Genomic DNA, 20,636 nt, shown 5'->3' with positions numbered 1-20,636 from the left:
CCTTTAAGTTTTCCATTATTATCAAAACATATTTTAGGTCAAAGGGTTTATAACTTTTATAATCATAATCACCATATCTCAATAGGAATTGCATGAGTATATTACTTTCATTGCAATTCATAAAAGTGATGTTAGTTCATTTACATAGTCTCATCATATTTAGGCACATTGGTAAATTATCACAATCCTTAACAACTAAATCTTACGCAGCAACTCACAATCCATAGTGTGAGAAATTTTAATTCAACATCATACCATCCCTATCAATCTTAATATAGGGTATACTTCGATACATCATCATCACTTTATCATAAGTAACCACAATTGACGTAAAGAATAGGGATCACGAGATTTACGCTATCTCGTTCACAATGCCATCATCAAGGTCTTACCATAAACCCTTAAATCGACCAACCAATGGGTGTAACACCATCACACAATAATAGCCAACATAATAACAAGGTTAATTAAATCATTATACAACAACTCATAGCTAGTTCATAGCTTAGAAATAAAGACTTAGATCAAGTTCATAATCTAATTCACAGCCTAGGTCAATTACTGAAAAACTAGCATGGTAGGACTATATTTCGTCTCGATATACTCATAAATTTATACTATAACATCATAGGATAGTAATTCACACATTAACCAAGACAATTAGATCAACACTAGATAATTCAATTCAAGATAATAACCTATGGGTAAGGGCAAAAGATCATCTTCTACATACTAGACCAATCAATCAACAAATAACATAATTGAGTTATAATGCATGTTAATATATTCATTAGATCCATATTAAATCATAAACAAAGCAATTCAAAAGATCCATTTCATAATGGATTAAAACCCACTTGAATTTCATACTTTTGAAATAAATTTTATGGAATCCTTTGGGGAAAGTTATCCCAAAGGTGAAAACAATAACATACCTTGATTTTTGATGAATATTGATGGAGAAACTTTGAATTTGTAGATCTAGAACCTCCTTCAGTTTGACCTTATGCTGTGTTCTTCAACTTGGGAGAGAGAAAAAAGAGAGAAGGAGAATTTTGGTTTAGGAATTATGAGGGCGTAGGTTAGTTTAATTAGCTTAGGGTCTTTTTATAAGTTATTAACCCACTTAATAAGACCTCCCTAAACCCTTCACTAAATAAATAAACACCCAATTAATTAATTTAACTAAACTAAAAACGAGCATTAAACCAGAGATATCACAGACTAGACCCTGTCTACGCCCCATTTGTCAACCGACGACCACAGGACCCTCCATCCTGTTGGTCCTTCGTTTTGGCCAAACACTTGTAGAAATCCACTTTCGGGAAAATATTCCAAATATCCATCGACGGAGGAAATCGATGCCCCATTAATTGGACCATGTTCCGTTGGTGGCAATCGTTGGTAGACACTTCCTTGGGCATCTTTTGACATAAAAGCTAAGGTCCTCCTCAAGGGCTCTTGGTTGTTCCTTGGGGAGTTGTGACGTACGTTTAAACTATGAATTTACAATAATACATGTTAGAGAATTCTCCATTAAAATTCATCGTTTTTTGACTCCTAAAACATAGTCCAATAGTCTAAGACACACTTTCACCTCATTGAACTACTTTCCAAACGTCATTGACGTTCTTTAACATTATGATTTGTAAACATCCTAAGTGACATATAAACAATAATATTGACCTTGAAACAATGTATAAACCTTTTGACACCATAGTTAGGCTCTAGAACACGTTTTAGACTTTTGGAGTATTACATTATCCCCTCATTAGGAACATTCATCCCTAGATGACACTAAAAAAATTTTAAAAGGAAGGAATAGACTCAAGACTAGCAGACCAACCAACAACAAAACATCATAACATGAGTTTATACTCAAATGAACATAACAACATGACGTTTTCACAATCAATACCATAACATCATTTTAAACTAAAAATCTTATCCACATGCATCACATATGACATTCCTTATAAAAAAATTTCCTTCAACACTTCTCAACATATTCAATAAAATTCATTAAGGCACAACATACTACGAATACATCATATAAGACCAAAACAAGACAAAGATCTAAAATGACAATTTTAAAGTTAAATAGGTACATTTCACTATAATGTTACTGCAACATGAACATTTTTTCAATACTTCACAAAAAATAAAAGAAACTTCAATTTTAGTCATTGTTTTCATTATTAGGAGGAACAACTAACCTTAGTTATAAAATAGATAAGGGTAATAGGACTTTATGTCGCCTCGACCTCCCATGTTGCACCCTCATCTAGGTGATTCTTCTATAAAACCTTTACGGAAGCCACCTTTTTGCTCCTTATGTTCTTTACTTGTCTATAAAGGATTTGAACTGGAACCTACTCATAAAAGAAGTTTTCTTGTACACCAATACCCTCAATAGGAAGAATGGACTCGGGATCACCGATACACTTCTTAATCATAGAAACATGGAACACTTGGTGAACCGAAGACTTTTAACTAGTTAACTTCAACTCATTTGTCACCTTACAAATATTTCGCAAGATTTCGTAGGGACCCACGTAACGAGGACTCAACTTCCCTTTCTTGTCAAATCACTCCTTTCATTGGAAAATTTTTTAGATACACTTTATCAACTTATTCAAACTCTAATTTCCTTCTCCTACGGTGAACATAAGATTTTATCGGCTATAGGGTGTTTTGAAATGATTCCTTATAATATGAACCTTCTCCAATGTCTTGTAAATCAAATAAAGACCGAAAAGTTAAGATTCACGCACTTAAAATTATCCAACTTGAGATCTATATCTTCTACCATACAAGGTTTCATAAGGATCCATAGATAAAGATGAATGGTAGCTATTGTTGTAAGAAAACACCACCAAAGGCAAGTGCCTATCCCAATTTTCCTTGAAATAAATCATACAAGGTCTAAGCATATCCTCCAAGTTTTAAATAGTACGCTCCGCTTGACTGTCCATTTGAGGATGCAAAGGGGTGCTTAGCTACACCTATGTACTCAACCCTTTTTGGAATGATATCCAAAACCTAGATATGAATTGTGCACCCCTATTCGATATGATGAATAACGGAATAGTCCCATGGCAACACACAATTTCATATATGAAGATCCTTGCATAATTATTGCTAAATAGGTAGACTTGTCGGGAATAAAGTGAACGGATTTTGTTAACCTATCCACAACAATCCATGTGGACTCATATTGCTTTCGTGTCGCAGGCAAACCTAGCATAAAATCCATATTGATGTATTCCTACTTCCAAGTTGGATTTCTTGAAGTAAACAACCCGACTTTTGGTGTTCGACTTTCTATTGTTTGCAATTTGGACACTTTGCAACAAATTCCTCAATGTCCTTCTTCAAGACTTCTCACAAAAACACTTTCCTAAGGTCATGATAAATCTTTGTAGAACCCGTATGAATAGAGTAATAGGACACATAATCTTCGTCAAGAATTTGGTTCCTCAAACCATTTACATTGGGAACACATAACCTTCCTTGATACCTCAACACCGTCTCAAAAAGAATGACTTATTACGCTTACCAAGAAACGATTCCTTAAACACTATCAATGGTTGATCAAAGATGTTACTTAGACTTAACCTCAACAACAAAACATTACTCGAAGTTATGATGGACCATAAAATTAAGCAACCATTTGGGGTATCTTCTAATCTAACGCCCAATCTAGCTAACCTATGAACATCATTCAGTAGGTCTTTCTTGGCCTTTTTTACATGAGACACACTACATATGGTCATACGACTTAGAGCATCTGCCATAACATTGGTCTTGCTGGGGTTGTAGATAACACTCATGTCGTAATCTTTCAACAATTCGAACCACCTTCTTTGTCGTAGATTGAACTCCTTTTGAGTAAACACATAATGTAGACTCTTGTGGTCTGTATACACATCACCACGAACACCATACAAATAATGCCTCCTTATTTTCAAGGGAAATACAGTGAATGCTAACTCAAGATCATGAGTTGGATAGTTTCTCAGATGCACCTTAAGTTGTCTAGGGGAATAAGATATTACTTTCCCATGATGCATAAGCGCACACCCTAAACTCACTCGGGATGCATCACAATACATAATGAATTCCTTGGTACCCTCTAGTAAAGCCAACACCTCAGCGGAAGTAAGCCTATTTTTCACGATTTGGAAGCTTCTTTGAAATTCCCCCGATCACTCAAATAACTTACTCTTTTAGGTAAATTTAGTCAAGGGAGATGCAATGGACGCAAAATCATCCATAAAACTCCGATAATAACTCGCTTGACCGAAGAAACTCCTAATGTCCGTTGGAGTCCGTGGTCTAGGCCAATTCTTAACCGTCTTAGTGTTCCTCGGATCAACCTCAATTCCATCAATAGACATGCTATGACCAAGAAATTCTACTAACCTCAATAAAAACTCACTTTTGCTATATTTGAAAAATAATTGGTTCTCCTTAAACACTTGTACCACTACCCTCAAATGGTCCATGTGTTAACCCTCATTTTTTGAATTTACCAAGATTTTATTAATGAAGACAATAACAAATGAATCTAGGTAACTTAAAAACAACCTCTTCATGAGATTCATAAATTCCTCCGAGGCATTAGTGAGACCAAAGGACATTACTAGGAACTCATAGTGACAATATCTTGTCTCAAAAGCCCTTTTTTGTATATCCTCACCTCTCACCCTATGTTGGTGATACCCCGATCTCTAGTCAATTTTAGAAAAGTAACTTTCCCCTTGGAGTTGATCAAACAAGTCATCAATTCGAGGGAGAGGATATTTTTTTTAATAGTGACTTTATTGAGATGGCGATAATCAAAACACATTCTAAGAGATCCATCCTACTTCTTTCCAAACAAAGTCGGAGCACCCCATGGAAAAATAGTAGGTCTAATGAAGCCTCTGTCTAGTAAATCCTTTATTTGAAACTTCCACTCTTTAAATTTGGCTAGAGACACACGATAAAGAGGAACTGAAATTGGGTTGGTATCCGGTAGCAAGTCAATACAATATTCAATTTCCCATTTGGGAGGAATTCCGGGATGATCATTAGGAAAGACCTCCGAAAATTCCCTTACTATGGGGACTAACTCAATGGGAGGATTTTCGGAGTCTAAATCTTTGACTATTAGAATGTTATTTAGACTCCCCTTTAGATCATTTTACAATCCTTAAAACAAGAGATGGTACGACCTGTAGTAATAGAATTTCCCTCCTTCCACTTAAAATGGGTTCATTTGGAATATCTAACTTGACAATTGTAGTTATACAATCAATGTAAGGAAAACTATCATGCAACCTATCCATCCCCAAAATGACGTCGAATCGATCATAAAGTTCTACAAATTCAACATGAGTAACTCTATTGGGCAACCTTATAAAACACTCTCTATATATCCTCTTTGCAAGAACTGACTCTCCTACCAGGGTAGTTACTATGAAAGGTTCATATAAAAATATCAGGCAAGATATCAAACTTTTGAACTATGAAGGGAGTAAAAAAAGATAATGTATCACTCAAATAAAGAAAAACATATACATTAATAGAGAAGACTTGTTACATATCGTTCACCACACCGGGAGCACTATCTTGTTCATTGTTTAAACGAAGTGCATAAAAGCGATTATTCTTTGGAGGATCAACTTTAGAACCACTAGCTTTCCTGCTACCTTTTTCTTGACCCTTCAAATTTGCACAATCTTGTACTTAGTGCCACTTTTACCACAACTAAAACAATTTATCATTCCTACTAAGCAGTCACGGTGATGACCTTTTCCACGCTTGGAACAAGTAGGATTATTTGGTGAGCTAGTACCTACTCCCTTTTGAGACATAGGGGTAGACACCCTGTCATCACGAACCTTGGAAAATTTGGTAGGAAATTGATTAGAAGACCTCTTTTTTAACCTAGGCTTGTCTTGTATATCAAGCCTACTCTTTAAAGAACCACCATCATAAGACCTTGCCCTCTTGCATGTCTACTATTTCTCTTAGACCTTATCTATTTCACTTGTTGAGTAAGAACCATCAGATGAGAAATGTTCATTTTTTCATGTAGCATAGGCGAATGACATTCTTCTTGCAAGTCATCCTACAATCTCATCACAAAGTGGCTCATTTTATCTCTAGGATCTGAAAACAAATGAAGGAGCATACTTTGACAATTTAGTGAATTTAAAAGAGTATTCAAGTACACTCATACCTCCTTGATGAAGGTTGATGAACTCCACCACTTTTGCTTCACTCTTCTACCTAGGAAAGAATTTATAAAGAAATCATTTCTTGTAAAATCTCGTAGGTCGTAGGTCCACTTCTTAAGGGCCTATTCTCACTATAATGAAAGTACTAAGTTGGGCCACATCTTTAAATTACTAAGTGGCTAACTTTTCCTTCTCACTAGTAGTCAACCCCATAGCATAGAGGATCTTGTAGATTTCATCAATGAACTCTTGGGGCTGTTCCTAAACCTTGGACCCATAAAAAGTAGGGGGAATCATCCTAGTGAAATCTGTCAAATGGAAGGTGATGCTACCAATATGTTTGTTTAATCGAGACTTTGGGCCGTCATGGCTTGATCTTGGGTAGTGATGGATTTTGCTTGAGTAATAATGTCTTGGACATGAGCAGGAAGGCAGCCCTTATATCACCATCCATCAAAAGGAGAAGGATTTTCTATAGCTTGGTCATCATTATCAACTTCTCCAAGAGAAGGAACTTGATTACGTCAAGGAGGAGCTCTCGCATTGGCAATCTCTTCAAAAAGTCTTCTAGCGTCTTCTATTTGAGTATTCATGGCCTATAATTAACAATAAAAGGATTAGATTCTAAGGGAACATAAAGTCAAGGCACTAGAACTAAGATATTGGATTTACTAGAAAGTGAAAGTTTCCTAACCATCTTATGGTTTCCTATTCATAAGTGTGGCATGCTTCACAACTATGAATAAGAATCTATATAGACGTGGTTAAGTGATGCATCGACTCTAAAGATATTAAATCTCATACTCCGGTACAAGATTTATCACATCCGAGAGCACCCCCTAGACGTAACAGGCGTCATCGTCCTCTTTGAGGACTAAGACTAGTCATCTTATCTTACATCATTAAAATGGTAGGTCAAAAATGCAGAAAATTTAAATACTTCTCTATATCTATCTTGAGGATTACATAGACCTCTCGCATACACATTATAGTCATATCGAGTATGCGTGGACCCTTCGTATATGAATATTACATAGTCTTTTATTTTTATTGCACATAGATATATAAGATATAATATAGTCTTAAAATCGGATGTCTCATCTCATATCCATCTTAAATAAGAATATATAGATTGGGCATATTCCATACATAAATGTAATATATCTACATATAGGCTATACAATGCTTAATACTGATATGAAAAGGAAAGAACTATAAGTGTTATAAGTAGAACAATATCATAAGTATGATAGTGGTATTTCCCTCGAAAAGTGAGTACCTACCTAACATGGATGAGTAAGAATTAGAGGCTTCCTTCAAAGTGTTCTGAAAAGCCCTTCAACAATCCAAATCTAAAATGTTTGGGGAAAAGGGAGAAAATGGTGTTAGTACGCCACTTGTACTAAGTATCAGACCATATGCACACACATCATAAAAACCATGCTAGAAAAGGGGACATTTCATTTAAGTATGTAATTTACTTCTAAAAGACTTATGCACGTTCAAGAAGACCATAACAATCAATAAGACATATTAAATAAATCAAGAGAATGTACGTAGTAATACCAACATTACCAATTCTAGCCAACCCAACATGCATATAACATAATTGAACACTCAGTCAACACAAATGATCATCAAGTTATAATAGCAACAAGCATGGATCGGAATTCATTATAACATAACCAAAGCATGACAATTACCCATGAGCCCTCATTAAGTAAACTAGTGCAACGACCAAGAAAATCCCTATAACCTTACTCAAAAAAGTAGAACCAACAAGAACCATAACTAATGTCAAACTTCACATAACATATAATTTAAGAGTGCATTCATAATACTTTAGAAATAGAGACCAACCACATGTTCATAAGTGAATCCAATCTTTATATAGTATCATAAATTTCCAAAATAATTATATACATAGCATCTACAATTATATGAATATACATTTATAAGAACAAGCTTCTAAAGATTCCTTCAAGGCAAACTAGTGCAAGGCATTGGTAGAGTTGCATTCCGCTACCTTAGCTAAGCCAAATCTTTTATGTCACCCTAGTTAGTTATACTTCATTACTTTATTTTTTGATCAGTGAACACTTTTCTTAACCAACATAGACCACAAGAGCTAAATGTGGATTCCTTTGTTGGAAAACCTTAAATTGATAATAGGTCGTCTACCATCAAAAGTAGAACAAAATATAAACGTAGCTCTCTATGTGAATCCACTAGCTAGTCTTCCTATGGGGGTGACATAGTAAAGGAACATGGAGATAGGTATGAACTCTCTACATTCCATTTGTCTATTAGTGTCTCACTTTATGTGAATCCACAGGGTGAGTATCCCTCATAGGGGAGTAACTACCTTACGTGGAACTATAGGGTAAATCTTCCTCTAGAGGAAGTTAACACCTCCTATTGTCAAGTTCTCTCGGTGCTAAGTTAACGTCCCATTTGAAATGTGTTTACATTGTCCATTATTATCAAAATTTAATTTAGGTCATAGGGTCTATCCCTTGTATAATAATCATCATCATATCTCAATAAGAATTGCATGAGTATTGTCCTTTTATTACAATTCATACAAGTGAGGTTAGCACATTTACATGATCACATCATATTAAGGCACATTGGTAAGTTATCACTATCATTATCACATTTACATGTTAGCGAACATCTCGCAATGTATAGTTCAAGAGATTTCAATTAAACATCATACAATCCCTATAAATCTTAATATAAGGTATACTTCAATATAACATCATCACTTAATAACAAGTAACCACAATAGAAGTAAAGAATATGGATCACAAGGCTTACTCAATATCTTTCGCAATGCCATCATCAAGGTCTTACCATGAACCCTCAACTCAACCCAACAAAGGGTGTAACACCATCACACAATAATAACAAACATAATAACAGGTTTAATTAAATCATCATACAACAACTCATCACTAGTTTATAGCCTAGAATTAGAGACTTATATCAATTTCATAGTGTACATCATAATCTAGGTCATTTACTCAAGAAATAGCATGGTAGGACTAAACGTCATCTCCATCTACTCATAAATTGACACAATAACATCATACGATAGTAATTCACATATTAACCAAGACAAATAAATCAACAATAGATAGTGCAATTCAAGATAACAACTAGGGCTAAGAGGAAAAGGTCATCTTATACAAAAAAGACAAATCCATCAAGAAATAACATAATTGAGTTATAATATATATTAATATATTCATAATATCCCAAATGAATCATAAATAAATCAATTTACAATATCAATTTCGTATTGGATGAAAACCCACTTGACTTTCATACTTTTTAATCAATATGATAGAACCCTTTGGGGACAGAAGTCCTAAAGGTGAAAGGAATCACATACCTTTATATTTGATGATGATTGATGGATAAAATTTGAGTTTTTCATCCCTAGAAATTCCTTGAATTTTAACTTCTATGGTGTTCTTCAACTGGGGAGAGAGATAGCAGAGAGAATGAGGAGAATTTGGGTTTGGAATTATGAGGCCTTAGGTTAGCTAAATTAACTTAGGGTCTTTATACAGGTAATTAACCCATTTAATTAGAACTCCCTAAACCCTTAAATAATTAACTAGTCACCTCATTAAATAATTTGACTAAACTAAAAACGAGTAACAAACTAGAGGTCTCACAGATGAAACCCCATCTACGCCCCATTCGTCAATCGAGGACCACAGGACCCTCTGTCCTGTTGGTAATTTTTTGGTTATATATTGGTTAAAATCAATTATTCCAAATATTCTAAGTTTCCATTGATGGAGGCAATCGATGCCTCGTTGATTGGACCACGTTATGTTGGTGGACACTGCCTTGGGCAACTTTCGACACAAATGCAATGGTCCTCCTTAAAGGCCATTGTTTGGTCCTTGGGGATTAGTACCGGGAAGTATCAATTAATAATTTACTCTAATACATGTTAGACCCCATAGACCAAAATTCACCTCACAGTAGCACCTCATTGAAATAGTTTCCGGACGTCATGAACGTTCCTTGACGTTTTGATTTCTAAACTTCCTAAATTACTTATATACATTAAAATTGACCTTAAAAAAGTTTATAAACCTTTTTACAACTATTTTAGGATTTATAACACGTCATAGACTTTCTGAGTATTAAAACAAACTCATGACCCAGGCATATTTTTGGAGTATTATTGAGCACCGATATGGGGATGCGAGTTCATATTAACTCAAGTCTCAATAAATAATTTACCCATCATGGGTATTAATGGATCATGCTTTTTAGATGACTCCTCAAGATTCTTTTATTATAATTTAGTGGATCCACGAAGTTAAGTAATAAAATACGACAACAAAGAATAGGAAAGTTCTGGCAGCGTGGACGAAATGTTATATAACTAATTAGGCTCATAGTGGTAGTTGCCGGTGAAAGAAAGTCTCTTAAAACTATTTTACTTTATTCTATGAGTAAATTTGACTTTGTTATTGCATTTTCATTTATGAACTAAGATTCTTTTATTGTTTTAAAAACTTTTTATATATTACATGTGTTTCATTATTTTATTTTGAGTTAAATTATTCATTTGTTAAGAAGAGTCAAGGTACGTAATTATTTCAAAATCTTTTCAATCCTATGAATTGTTCAGTATTCCAACTCGCATAATTATACATTTAATGTAGTGATGCCAGTTAGACTGCATCACATAATGATGTTAAAACATGTAAAAAGGATCAGCACAGAGTGCCTCGCTGATCAAGTTGAATACTCGTAGTCTGTTCGGTGAGCATTTTTGCATTTTGAGGATTCCTTTTACCAATGCATTCAGTGCATTGTTATTAAGATTATTAGAGTTCTTGTCCTGACATCCTTCCTTTTTTTTAGAAGGTATGTTGCATAAATACTTAAGTTGCCGATTTGGCTAAGTTGTATATTTCTTTAAAGTTATATTTTAAGATTTTCATGTTAAGTTAATTCTTGCACTGAATAAGTCAGTTAGGAAAGGGGTTCATTTAAGGTTAGCAATGGCTCTTGAGTAACGACCAAGTCTAGAGTATTGGCTCGAGGAATTACGTAATAGGACCTTGGTATAGTATATGTGTGTCTCTATGATTTCAGGCATATCTTGAAGGGGTACTTTTGCATTTTACCTATATATTATGACAATGTAGTAACCAAGTCAAATTTATGTGGATCGTAACTAATTTCACGGGATATGTATTACCTTATACCAGTAATAAATACTACATAACTCTATTCACAATGCTGGAAGATGGGAAAATCATACATCTATTTATTTTCAAGCACTTTGAGAATTACTAGTTCACAACTTTAAGTATAATATAATAAAATATTATAACTAAATAGAATTAAAATAACTTGTATACCTTAGGTGCGGGAAAGTTACTAATAATAATTAGAATATCCTATTAACTAATTTGTGTCAGTAATAACATTACTCAATATTTTACTAATATATTTACTCATGGCTATAACTCGTAGCAAGTATAAGTTTATGATACTTTCACTGTAAGTGCTTATATTAAAACATACATGATATATATTCAGAAATACATGAGACATATTTATTTTAAAAGAATGTTTAATACATCTCCCAAAAAAATCTATGGCCAAATTTGCGTGATAAAACATCACCCAATAATGACTTGCCAAAAATATTTTTAATTTTATAGTCAAACACATGGCAAAACATCACAAAGAATATATTTGGAAATATATGGTCAAATGCTAGCCTAGCATTAGGTAAATTGATCAATAATTTGCCCATTTCAATTTATAGATCATATCTCATTACGAGTATCATAACAATTTCATTTTGCTTTTAATATTTTTTTAAGCAAAAGAATTGATTTGATCACAATATTAAGTTATAAAGTTAATGCTTCATCGTAAAAAAATTGTGATACTCAAAATAATCATGATATTCATTATTATATAAATCCTTTATTTGATAATATTGGTCAATAATTTATATAAATGAAGGTGATAATATGTCACATTTTCAAAACTTTTTCATGCATATACAAAAGGTAAGTGAATTTGATGTTCATGATGTAATATTGTTATTTTCATCAAATGGTATTATATATGAGTAATTGATCGATATTTTGAATCTTGATATAATAGTATGTTGAAGTACTCTTTTTATGATCGCTTATTTCATAATTTGTAGGGTTGTATTGGAGTTTGAAAATCAATCAATAATTTCAAATTGTTTGATGAAAATAACGTTTTTCAGATATCAACATTAAATTCTAATTTAGTTGCTTTTTTGTATAATCCAGAATGATATTCTGAAAATGTGACGTATTGATTATTTTTTTATCAACAGGGTTGTTAGCGTACTTTCATCTATATACAGGTATTGATTACCTCTTTTAACAGTAAAATATCTTAGAATTATTATAATACCCGATTAGATTGGTATGTTAACTTTCACTTTATTTGTGAAGATTCTAGATATTCTCCACCTTTTAATGATTCCCTCCCAAATTTTCTTTTCCACTATTTCCTATGTAATAAAAAAATCATTGTGATAATAAAAATCATTAAAAAAAGTATATCATTATTAGCATTAATTAATCACCAAATTAGAACACCAATTTTGTTTGTTTAAAACGCACATATCTTTGATTAGTTTAATTTTTTTAAGAAAATTCAAACGTTTAATATTTTTTAATGCTAAAAACGAAAAAATCTTTTAATCCCCCCCCCCCCCAATAATAAGAGGTTGTAACAAATACAATCCAATTTTTATATGCAAAATCAATCCTAAAGAGAAATTTTTTTTGTCATAGTTTCTAATGACAAGTCATATTCTAAAAATGATTATCAAAGTAAAGTCGCGTGATAATAAATTAAAATCAACGTGAGGTTCTATAAAAGTAGTAGGAGACTTGTTGACAGCCACATTCAAACTCAATTAGGATTTTGACGACATGTAAAACGGGATGATTATAAAAGGAGAAAGTTGAATAATGAAACTTTAGATTTGGCGCACAATGAATATCTTGGTGTTTAGCAAAAGGCGAGAAGTCGCAGAAGGAGCGTATAATGGCAGGAGAAAGAAGAACTAGAGTCGGGTTTTCATTCTAAATAATTTTATTGTAAAAGAATCACTATTGAGTTGTAATAGTCCTATGTTTGAAAGTATGTCTGTGAGAGTAGTAACAAGAAGTTGTTGTGTCTTCTTGAAGAGTAAATATAACAGTTATAGTGATTCGCTATATTTGAGGTACCAGAGTTATTCTTTTTGATTTTAGCGTTGTAATCTGAAGCTGGTCTTTGAAGTTAGTGAGAAGTTGTGGAATATCCTACAGAATAGAAGTCATGTTTTTACTTCTTTAACAGAGGAGGTTTTCCCCGATAAAATTTTATTATTTAGTATTAAGATGTTATGTTAAAGTACTACAGGAACAATGTTCTTATATCGAATTGGTGATACATATTTCTTTACTTTCATATCATCAAAAACAATTCAATAAATATATTAGAATTATTATATTTTCTTTTACATGTTTCATACTCCCTCCGTTCCATACTAACTTATGTTTTTAGGCGTTTTGCAGTCTCTAAGAATAGTAGGTTAGTATATAAATTTAAAATAATTTTCCATTTATGTCCTTATCAATTATTGTCAATACTCACTTAGAGCGTCAAATTGGAAGAATATTTTGAAGATAGTCGTGAAGATTGAAAACTTAAGTTAAATGAAAAAAATGGAAAACGGCTCAAAACTTAAGTTAATATGGAATGAAGGGAGTATCATCTAACTTTTTTACTTGTCTTTTTCAATATTCACAAAAATCAATTGCTAATTTTTTATTCATTTTCTCTATCAAATTCAATGTTCAACGAGGATAACACATGTTGATTTTAATATATAATTATAAATGAATAACTAGCAGAAAGTAAACGAAATTATCTGGTTGAATTCTCAATTTTGACGCGTTTATAGAAGTACCATTGGCCAAAAATTACAAAAGAATTAGGTGTATTTATATTTAAATATATATATTTGTGTGCTTATGTTCATAATTCCATTTTTTCACTTGTCTTTTATAAAATAAAGTATTGTTAGTACTGAACTTTAAGATCGACCTCAAATTAAAATTATTTTTATGGTAAATGAGTGCGATTAATAATATCTTGTCATTATTACTATAAGGAACTGGATATTTTGAGGTGTTATTCTGTCATGACCTAGACCATCGTGATTCGCACCCACACTAACATTCGGTGGGAGAAAAGCTACTACAACCCAAACTAAGAAACTAAACTAATGTTACAAATTTAATTTAATTAACTAAACAAATGCACAATTCAATACCTAAAACCGAAAATCATATTAAAAAAATTCTACTAAAGACAAAAGTATGAACAAATGATAGAACCCCAAAACTAAACAACACCATAAAGAATAGTCTGAGTCCGACGAGAGTAGACTAAACAAAAGAGAACTCAAGGAATCCTGGAAGAACTAGCTCACCGTTGAATTTGAGAGGATCAACCAAATTTTAAATTAGGTTTTTCAATAGCCACTGGAGAATTCCCTTTATGTAACAAAAATACGAGCAAGTGAAGTATCAGTACACACCCACAATGTACTTGTAGGATCACGCGACTATTCCAATAAGTTAAACACATGCAAGTAACCCAACTTTATAAAACAGGCATATACCTAATCTATACAATATAAGTCATTCTTTTCAGTATCAATTTAGCGTCGCACATTCTTAATAACGCAAATTAGATATAAATTAAGAGCAACATACAGTTTTCCAATATCAATCATCATTAGATATGAATGTACTCATCAGGTGAAGATACACCACACAATTCAATGGTCCTCTCACGCAACCCAATTTAGTGATCCTCTTGTAAAACCCACACTAAAATTCTACCATACCGCAAAGTGGTATCCAACCCAGGTTAGTGTGCTGGAATATGGCATCAAATCTCATATTTATGCCACAACGTGGAAATCTATTCATTATTTATCTGCTTTTTCCTATGAAAAAGTTATTATTAAAAAATTTTCAGGCCCCAATACATTCTTCATTTGCTTTCCTCTAATGACGAAATCAGTTCATTACAATACATACAATTTACCACCTCATTCCCGAGTGATAAACTAGGAGAAGACTAGATAAAGTAAGGTTAGAGTAGTATCTGAATCATTCTATTACTAGGGAAACCTGTCTCGCATTCTCTTCTTACTAAATCTCATTACACCATAAGAATTTTACATCCCTAACTTCAAACCAGCCAATTGAATACCTTAAAAACCTCCCTTAGAATGCCTTAATGAAGTACTCTCAGTATTAAAGTAGTAAGAGCCTGTTTGGCTTAGCTTAAAAGCTGGTCAAACTGCCTTAAAAGCTGGTTTTTGACTAATTTAACTGTTTGGCAATACTCAAAATAACTTATTTTAAGCTAAAAAAACTTATTTTAAGCCAAAAGTTAAAAGTTGGGGTAGGGGTGCTTTTTTTTTAGCTTATAAGCTGTTTTAAGTTGACCACATTTTTATCTTTTTGCCCTTAATATTTTTATACAATCTCCAAATTACCCATATAACCCTAACATTTCATCTTCCATTTTTCCCTTTTCACGTTTGACATAACAACTTCAGCACTTTTCTCAAAACGCATAACTGCTTATTTTAAAAATAAGTTTCAGCACTTTCAAAAGTAATTTTTTAAAGCTGCTTTTATTAAACTCATCCAAACGGACCCTAAATATTATTATATGTAAACTTAACTAATCAACAAAATGAATTCCAACACCCACTAAAGTTTATTGTACATACATTTTCCACATGTTATCAACGATCTTGAAACAATAATTATGACTAATCCTTCCTCACATCACCATGATAAAATCCATAAATAAAACTCGCCACAATTAGGGGTTAATCTAAACAAACGAACACACAGTCATAATATCTTAACAATCATAAATAATATAAATATCTCCATCTCATAACATAAATTTTAATAAACTTAAGTTACAAAAGATTCAATATTTAGTAATCATATACTCCTTGGGAGATATGTCCAAACATACAAACTAACTAACCATCCAAAAACACTTTCAAAATGCTAGATTTAGTAATTGTAGATTACCGCTTAGGATCAGTAGAATTGGATTCAATGATCCCCACATTAAACAATACATAATCGATTCATAATCTCAATGACAAGATGAAAATCAAGATTGTCAGGCAACCATGAATACGCAAGATAGCTCTTTGATATACCGTGGTTTCACGATATTTTTAATGCTTTTTTCTTAAGTTTAGTGTGTTTCCAAAAGCCCTTTTTATTAATTTTTATGTAAATTTCTCTTTATTTGTAGGAAATCTATATAAAGATGAACGCAGATGTTTTTGAGCAAAAAATGCAGAAAGTTATCACTTACAGAGATTGTGACGGTCCGTCATGCCTGGGACGCTCCGTAGGTTGAATCATAGTGAAGCTGCTGAAGGAAGTAGGGGAAGTCTCACCAAGTGTGGGGTTACGAAGTGCATGATGGACCGTCGTAGACATGACGATCCTTCCTGCTGGTTTGTCTTGATGATCAATGAAGTAATCCAGTACCAAAATTCTAAGAGTTTTAAGTGTTGTGAAACAGAGTCTCTCGATGGACCGTCGTGCATGGAACGGTCCGTCATACCTGCCGTCGAGGGTAATGAAGAGAGGAACAAAATATTTTCCAAAGTATGGGATGACGGAGTACATGACGTCCCATCATGACCACGATGGCCCGTCACGAGGTTCGTCGACCCAGCCACATTTTGACATATTTTCAGCAATTAGAGTCCTCTATGATTAGGTTTTTGTTTTTTGTAAATAGTTGTAAAAACCTCGTTTTGGGGGTTAGACTATTTATTTGTTAGACTCTTTACAGGGGTTAGACTCTTGGTTATTAGAAACTTTCATGTTAGATTCTTTGTTAGTAGATTATTTTTTATATAAGACTTTGGATTGTTACACTTTTCTCTATAGTTGATTGTTGGTGATTTTGTCGATTAATCAAGTAAATTTCTATATTTATCTTTTCGCATTGAATTAAGTACATGAATTCTTTTATTACATTTATAAATATTGTGATTATGACTATGGGTAACTAAACTCCATAACTAGGGTTGTGGGAACCATAGGCGAATAATGAAATAGAACCAAACAAAAACAACAATTGTTGAATGTGTCTTGCATGTATTGCTGATTCTTTCGCTTAGAAGTCTTTTTAAGGGATGGATAACGTTAGAACTCGCGTTAATGCTACTTGCTGTACCAAGGAGGTAGATAATAGGAAGAGAATTATCAACAAATATTTAGTGTATACTATCTAATAGGCTAGTATTGATTGGTACGAGGTAATAACTTAGTCAAATATCGAATACAATGCTTAATATTAGGTAAAGGTAGGGTTTAGTGTAGCAACACATATAGCCGGACCAAGGTGCAGATTGAAATTTTCATGATGCCGGACAAAGGATTTAGAAATATATAACTTATCACTTTACATGCAAGATAATAAGAAAGAATTGTTATGGTTAGAATTATCAAGTTAGGAACCTGTGGGGACACGTAAACCCTAGTTACTTCTATTAATTGATCAAACTCCAACATTTGAATCTATTTGTTTTCTACTTTAATTTAGCTAGTTATTTTAATTCATTTAGAAATAAAACTCCCCTATTATTGTCTTTGTTATCCAAGGAAATAATTGATTAAATAATAGTTGAAATAGATTGAAGTTAAGTCTTAACTATTTTTCTCGTGGGAACGATCCCAACCTCATTACTTGGGTTCTTTACATGATACGACCCCTTTACTTCTTATTTGAGAAATAAGTTTGAGCGTTGTCACTCTTCTGCAAATTCTCATAAGCATGGTGGTACAAGTAGAACCATTAAATTATTTTAACAACTCCAAGACCATACTACATAAGTTATCTGAATTAACCATGTCTTCCCAAATCATCCCACTAATCCCAAAGAATATCGCATGATTTGGTACCCTTGACCTACAACTATGGATCCACCCATATATGTGAAAAAACACGATGACATAACTACTGAAGCATACTCATAATAATAATAATAACCATCATTGCACACTGACCATTTATCTTAACATAATCCAACACATTTAAAATTAAATCTTTCTTAGTTAATTAAAATATGTTGCAATATTATATATGACTCATCCCAGGGGTAAGTCCTTTCAATGCTTAATACCAGATAGAACTGATTATTATCTCACATTTCCAAATCATTCCTTTACAAAATATATCACCACCAATGTAGGTTTACAATAAAAAAATATAAATTGTAAATTCAAACATATTACTCAATCCCCTTATCTATTGACACTAACTATTGCCGTGAAGATCTTTATGAATTCACGAATCTTTGCTAATCATGGATCATATCTTTGTAAATATTTCAATATCTTTTCGCTAAACTTCAACCCTACTCCTTACTCAACTCATAAAAAAACAATGCACTTATTACCACACTAAATCTGATGTGTGTAAACTCATTTATCAAGTCTTTTCCAACAATTTATAACCAATCTGATGGACTGTGACACTATTGCATTCGTCACAACAAAACAAAAGAAATATGCATCTCTTAACCAGATTATATACTCCTCTAAAAATACCTCTTCAGCCCTTGCAGTCAAATTTAATATTCATTTTCTCTCTCTCTAAAGGCTGCACTTCATTCTACTTATTTTCTTCAATATAACTTTAGTTCTTATAAATTTTATTCATGGTGTGTCCCACCATCTCTTAATACTTTCTATACAACCACGTTACTCACCAAACATTATAAAAGAACCGCCTTAGACAATCCCAAGTCATATTACTACACCAAATTCTCGTAGCAACAATCTTATTATATTGTTGCATCCTATCAAAATCTACTACGAACTATTATTACCATACACTCTGTCATCCTTGAATATCACTATGAAGCAAACATTTCATCGACACGATACCTAAAAATCAGTTAAACTCATCAAATTCAAAGGACTAACGCAATATTAGTGCTCAGTAAAATGTCAATTTTCTTCACCCAAGTATACTCAATGAAACTTTATTTATCCATAAGATTGTCATTCCGGTGTTAATAAACTCTTTTAATTATTATGTCACGACCCAAATTTTGAAATCTTAACCGCAAACGGGGTCGTTGACCTGTCTGAGGTCTCAGGTAAGCCTCTTCTTGCATTCATCACATTCATACAGTTAATTTTAATGTTAATTTTGAAACTTTTTGTTTATAGGTAAAGTATACATAGACTTCATATAAACGTATATGTTTTTAGGAAGTTCATTTCTCGTACATCAACTATCTAATTATAAGATCATGCAACTTGAAAGAAATGGAATCTCATGTCATATGCAATACTTGCCAAAACAGCATCATTACCAGCGTATGAATAAAATAGAAAAAAAACTACTGGAACCTACCCCATTAGTTTAGACCTACTACTAAGCATTAAACATAAATGGAGGCATCCTCGAATGCATGAGGACCTACCAAGTCTAGATAAAATCTTTGAATCTAAACACCTGCAACGATACACGCTTTTACTAAGTATGGGTACATGCAACAATGCATAACAGTAATGCATGAACAAGAATGGATCTTCCTAATAAACATTCTTTCTTAGAAGATTAAGTCTCTTCACTTTGACCATTTATTAATAGGAAGGTCATACAATGAATATGTCACACATCACACACACATATGTTCACATAATATACATTTCATATAATATACATTTCATATTTACGAGAACTTGGAATCGTGGACGTGGAATTAAGACATCTCAAGTGAGGGCCTAACATATGGGATCTCAACCCGAGGGTCTCCTTTAGCAAACAAAAAACCTGCTTCCTTCATTCATATGTACTTTCCATTATTCATTTTATTTATTGATACGCTGATGTTTACACCATCTATACCTAGTATGAAGTTTAAGACTCTCATCGGGATCCTGAAGTTTAATGACAATGAATGACCTTATGTAATTACTTGAATCTGATTTTACCTCTTTATTGTCTTTCACAAACATCTTTGGTATAATTCATTTCATTACGTTTAATACTTTGAGGAACTTAAACCTTAACTGACATAGATCATGTGATCATCATGAAATCATGTGTCTCCCCCAAGCCGAAAAGAGGTAGAATCACTAGCCAAAGTGAAACCAAAACATTCTAGCTCTATGGGTTCGAACCAAGCTAGTTCCCTATGTTTGCAATATAGTTAAAAGGCTAGGAGATTTAGGAGACCCATACCCACCTTGGTGGAGAGTCTAATCTCATGAGATTTATGTGAAACTCCTTCCTTCCTGA

The sequence above is a fragment of the Solanum lycopersicum genome, chromosome 3, assembly GCF_036512215.1.
Source record: "Solanum lycopersicum chromosome 3, SLM_r2.1".
NCBI lineage: Eukaryota > Viridiplantae > Streptophyta > Magnoliopsida > Solanales > Solanaceae > Solanum > Solanum lycopersicum.
Note: the sequence above shows the minus strand (reverse complement) of the source record.